A 6213-nucleotide genomic window follows, 5' to 3' on the forward strand; every position below is an offset into this window, starting at 1 on the left:
ATGACATTGAGCAGAGTTCCCTGTGCTATACAGTAGGTCCGTGTTGGTTATCCATTTTAAATATAGCAGTGTGTACATGTCGATCCCAAACTCCCTATCTCTTCCCCCCACCCTTCCCCAAACTCACCGTTTTATCATATGTAATTCAGTGGCATTTACTACATTCACAATATTGTGCAGTGCGGAGTTCTTTTTTTACTTAATTTATTTATTTTGAAAAATTTCAAGCTCACAAAATGCTTAAAAAGCAGTAAAACAGGGACTTCCCTGGTGGCACTGAGGTTAAGAATCCGCCTGCCGGGCTTCCCTGGTGGCGCAGTGGTTGAGAGTCCGCCTGCCGATGCAGGGGACACAGGTTCGTGCCCCGGTCCGGGAAGATCCCACATGCCGTGGAGCGGCTGGGCCCGTGAGCCATGGCCACTGAGCCTGCGCGTCCAGAGCCTGAGCTCCGCAACGGGAGAGGCCACAACAGTGAGAGGCCCGCGGACCGCAAAAAAAAAAAAAAAAAAAAAGAATCCGCCTGCCAGTGCAGGGGACACGGGTTCGATGCCTGGTCCAGGAAGATCCCACATGCCGCGGAGCAACTAAACCCGTGCACCACATCTACTGAGCCTGCGCGCCTACAATTACTGAAGCCCGCGTGCCTAGAGCCCGCTCCGCAACAAGAGGAGCCACCACAATGAAAGCCCACACATTGCAACGAAGGGTAGCCCCCGCTCGCCACAACTAAAGATAGTCCGTGCGCAGCAATGAAGAGCCAATGCAGCCAAAAAAAAAAAGCAGTAAAACAAATACCCTAATTTGGGGGATGTTTACTTTTTAATTGCACTTTAAGAACTCTTTCCATGTTAAGGATATTAACTCCTTCTCTGGCTTCTGGAGCCAATTTTCTTTGGTTGGCCACTTGTCTTTCATGTACGTGTGTGTGCACGCGTGCGCACGTGTGACAATTTATCATCTGCCATGTTTCTTGTCCCCGTGTCACCAGTGGCACCATAACTCTCCTTCAGTTAATTAGGAACAAAACAGAAAATCCTCATAGATTTGCATACAGAAAAAATAAAACAATTACATAGAAAGTTTTTTTGCTCTTTTTTTGTTCCCGATTAAGTGAAAGAAAGTCCTGCTGGTGACAAAGAGGCAGGAAATATGCCTGATGATAAACCACGGCCCATAGGGTCCCTGTCAGGCCCTGGAGACCACAGCACAGAGGGGTCGAGATAAGCCGGGTGGGGGTGGGGAAGCAGGAACTCCTGGGCCTCTTTCAGGATCCTCAGTGAAGCTCAAAAAGCTAGGCCTCCAGAACAGGCAGATGATTTGCACACTTCCCAGTCACAAAGGAAACCCAATAGTTAAGAAAGAAAAGAAGCCCAGGATTCGGTGTTAAGAGACTGGCTGTTGAACTCAGGGAGGGCTGTACTCGACTTGGACCCCACCCTCCACCAGTGCAGGCTTGGACGAACCACCTAACTTCCCAGTTACCTTACCTATAAAAAGAGGGCAGTAAGCCTATCCTCAGAGGAGGGCTGGGGGCACTAAACTTCTGGCACAGCTCACCCAAAGCTACACTGTCTGTCTGGCTCCAAATCCTGAGCTCCGCCCCTGCACGAGGTGCCATGATGGCTCAATGAATGACCTTCCTATTGCTATTAGGAAGCCAAACACAGCCCAGCACTGAAGAGTCAGCAAAGGAAGCACACTGGCATCACAGGCCTTCTAAGCAAGCCAGATAAAGGTGAGAAGGGTGCTTTCTTGTTGTCCGGCAGAAACGAGGGTGCCCCTCCATCAACCCCTCCTGCTGGGTCCCTGGCTCATGGCCAATCACTCAACCAAAGCCTGGCAGCCTGGGTTCATGGGGAAGGCCCCAGGAGCGGCCGGGGTCTAGGTGCCACTTTGTCTTATGCACACTTGGCCATCCCTGTCCCTTCCTCATCTGGCAGTTCCCCAGTGCCCATATCAGTAAGATGAGAACCCCAGAGCAGGAACCTCACAGGGGAGTTTCGAGAATCACAGAGGGTAAACCAAGTAATGCTCTCAGTACTACACCTGACAGTTAGTGTTCAATAAATGTTCGCTGTTATTGTTTTTTTTGTTTGTTTGGTTTTTTTTGCGGTATGCGGGCCTCTCACTGTTGTGGCCTCTCCCGTTGCAGAGCACAGGCTCCAGACGCGCAGGCTCAGCGGCCATGGCTCACGGGCCCAGCCGCTCCGCGGCATGTGGGATCTTCCCGGACCGGGGCACGAACCTGTGTCCCCTGCATCGGCAGGCGGACTCTCAACCACTGCGCCACCAGGGAAGCCCTCGCTGTTATTGTTAACCCCGTTCCAAAACAGGAACACCGAAACATGTTGGGAAGAAAATATATTGTTATGAGGCAAGATTATAAAGCAGTATATAAAATAGGGCCCAATGATTTAAAACAAAAAAAATTATACATATGTAGAAGGGGAAAAAGACCAGAAGGAAATGTTGGCAGCACTTAACTCTTGGTGATGAAATTATAAGGAATCTTTTTTTTTCTTTGTGTTTTCATGCATTGTCTACATTTTCCTGCAATGCACATATCACTTTTGCAATCGGGGGGAAAAAAAAAAGCACTGTGAGAGATGAGAGGAGCTATCACTTGGATCTGGGCTTGTGGAGAGGATACCCCAGAGGAAGTGGGTTTGAGCAGGGCTTGGAAGGATGGGAGAATTTGAAGAATGGGGGAGGAGAGCCAGAAGCCCTTTTCATGTCCTTGTTTTTTTTGTCTGTCTCCTCCCCTAGGCTGTGGGCTCCTTGAGGGCACGGTCCATGGTCTAATTTGTTCACTGCTGTATCCCTAGCATCTAAAACAAACAAATTTTTAAAAATCCAAAGAACTGGTGCTTAGTAGGTGCTCAATAAATACGGATCTAGTGAGCTAGTAACCTTGAAGCTCCACTTAGCTTGGGAGACAAGGATGCTCTCAGTTTGCTGTCCAGCTGGTGCACTGCCAAAACGGAGGTGCGTGGTTTCCATGGCAACAGAAGAGGGCCTGCCAGGCCAGCAGCAAGAGGCAGACGCAGGGATTGTGAGCTCTGCATGTTGTCAAGGTGCGGCCTGGAAATTGGGAACATGGCGGTGGGCTCTTTCAACAGATGTTGAGGGAAGAGAAGGAGCTTCATAATACAGTTAACTTAGTTGTTCACTGGACAGGTTTGTCAAATCAGTGAATGCTCAGGCAAGTAGTTCAGGTCTTCGAAGGAGGTTGGGAGGCTCTTAGTGGGTGGAAGGCTAGGGACTCCGGAAAGTTTGGTTCTAGTCTGAACCTTGCTGTGTGACCTTGGGCAAGTTACTTAATCTCTCTGGGCTTCAGCATGTTTATTCATAAAATGGGAGGTTTGATCAGCTCTAAAATTGCTCATAAAAAGACGTGTGGTAGTAATATAAAATGGTGCAGCCACTGTGGAAAACAGTTAAACACAGAATTATCATAGATTATCATATGATACCAATTCCACTGGTAGGTATATACCCAAGAGAACTGAAAACAGATACTTAAACAAATACTTGTACTCGAATGTTCATAGTGGTACTATTCACAATAACCATAAGACCATCAATGGATGAATAGATAAAGGAAAGGGAGTATATCCATATGGTGGAATTCAGCCATAAAAAGGAATAACAGTGCTACAACGTGGATGAACCTCGAAAACATTATGCTAAGTGAAAAGAGCCAGACTCAAAAGATCAAATATTGTATGATTCCATTTATATTAAATATCTAGAACAGGTAAATCCACAGAAACTGAATGCAGATTGGTGGTTGCCAGGGGCTGGAGGAAGTGGGGATTGGGGACAGAATTTTCTTTTCGAAACGGAAATGTCTTGGAACTTGACAGAGGTCTTGTTTGCACAATATTGGGAATGTAGTAAATGCTGCTGAATTACACACTTTAAAATGGTTAATTTTATGTTATGTGAATTTCATCTCAATTACAAAAAAAAAAAAAAAAAAAAGAAAGAGAAAGAGCCTAAGAGACAGGCAAGACTGAAGGTTCAGTTATAGATGAAATTGGGAGACCATCACAGGCCTCCCACACAACTACACCGCCAAGATGACATGCAGGAAAAAGCTCCCAGTTGCGGTCAGGGCTGGGATCTGGATCTGTGTCTGGCCACTTCCTCATGGTGGGATCCTAGGCCACTCACTCAAGCTCCCTGAGCCTCAGGCTTCCTCTCTGCAAAATGGGGCTGGCGCATCTTCCCTGTTTTCCTCAGAGCACTGTGGATCAGTGTTCTGAGAGCACTCTGTGAACCCACGTTCACAGCGTGACCCCTCTGGGAGGAACACCTCAGCATCCTGTTTTCTAAGCACGGCAGACTGAGAACCAATTCCTGGTTCATGTGGAGACACTGAGGGGGTTCAGGAGCCACTGGCAAGGAAGGGGCACATCCGGGTTAACCGGTTGGATTTCTGGCTCCACCACTATCTGTGGCCTTGGGCAAGTCATTCATTTTCCTGTTTCCTCATTGGTAGAATGGGAATATATTTATCTTGGAGAGAGTCTGTGTGTATACTGTAGGCCCTCAATAATCAGATCCCTCTTTCTTTGTGGCTGCTCTCAAACACAAAAATTGTCAGTTCCCAGAATCCACCAAAGAATCTGAGCTGTGGGTCAGAGAGGTTAGGGCACTAGCCCGAGGTGGCACAGCTAGTTTGGGGTTAGAACACAGATCGCCTGGCTCCGGGTCCGGGGAACTTCCCTCAGTCCTCTAAGCTTCATCATTTATTTTATCCAACAGGCATTTGGCACCTACTACGACCTAGGAAGGACGGAGTTGTGTGAGAGACACGCAGCCCAGAATTATGTGCTGTGCAGACCTCACCACTTCAAGAGACAGGTGTTGCTGTCCCTGGTTTACATATTAGGAAACTGTGTTTAACTAAGGCGCAGAGAGGCCAAGTGACCGTCACCAAAACACGCAACCAGAGAGCAGAGGTGTAGAATTCGAACTCTGGTCCTCCCGCGGCGCCACCCCCGGAACCCGTGGGCGCGCGTGGCTCTGCGCAAGCAGGGCGCGCGGCGGTGGGAATCCCGAGCGGAGCTGGAAGCCTGGCCCGTTCATTTGCATGCTAATACCCAGAATGCTTTTCCCCCCGCACACCGCTTTTCTTAATGGAAGCGCTCAGTTTGGAACCGTGGAAAGTTTGGAACACATACTTCGCTCCCTCTTTGCAACTGTGGGAACTTCCCGCCCGCACACGCGGTGCCTGCAGCCCAGGGCTCCAAGTTGGGCTGCCTGGCAGCGGCCGCCAGCTCTTCCCAGGCAGATGAACCTCTGTGTCCAACCCGCGCGCGGCAGCATCTCCCGGACGGCCGGGACAAAGCACCCAGGCCCGCCGGCGGGGCTCATGGCCCGAGCGCTCGGCGACTCGCTGGGCTGCGGGCGCCGGGGATGCTCCCGACCTCAGGAGGCCAAAGGGTGCTCCCTGGAGGGTCCAGTACCCCCATTTCCCTGGGGTGCGCGGGGATCCCTGCCCCTTCCCATCGCCCTTGCCTCTATGTTGTCGCCTCCCCGAGCTGGTTACTTTCCGCTCCCTGGGGCACAAAGCTTGGCGTGTGGCGGTTTGGGGGAGAAGGTGGACGATGGCCTCGTATCCCCAGCTCTCCCGGGCGCGCAGCCCCTTCGGTTCAGTCAGTGCACGGGGTCCAGAAGCAGCTCCGAAGGTTCGGCCTGCCCCCAGCCAGGACCCCGAGCCCTCTCTGGGGTTGGTAGCGGGGAGGCGCTTGCAGGCGACTTCTGGGGATTTCGGGCATCGAAGGGGGGCTCCAAAGGGTAGCCAACGCCCGCTCGACTTACGGGTGCACATCGCTGGCTGGGGGGCCCACATCTGCGCCCCTCGGTCTCTCCCCACCCCCCGCCCCGTCCGCTCTCCGCCACTCTTGGCGGGGAGGGAGGGGCAGTGGGAGCTGGTTTGCTGGCTAGGCGCTTCGTTTGCATTGGTCCGGGGGGGCTGGGACTGCAGCCCCCGGCCCCGCGGGCGGGGTGGCGAGGCGGGGGCCGGACGGGGGCTCAGTCTGCGCTAGCATTGGCGGAGCAGGGGACTGGGGAGGGGGGGCAGGAAGCGGGGGGGAGCGGAGCTGCGGGGGGGTTGTATAAATAGGGAAGGGGGGACGTGCATCCTCGGCTGGGTGAGGGGGGGGCGCTCGGCACAAAGAAAGTGGAAAGTTTGCAGCGCTGGGC

The sequence above is a fragment of the Physeter macrocephalus genome, unplaced genomic scaffold, assembly GCF_002837175.3.
Source record: "Physeter macrocephalus isolate SW-GA unplaced genomic scaffold, ASM283717v5 random_429, whole genome shotgun sequence".
Lineage (NCBI taxonomy): Eukaryota > Metazoa > Chordata > Mammalia > Artiodactyla > Physeteridae > Physeter > Physeter macrocephalus.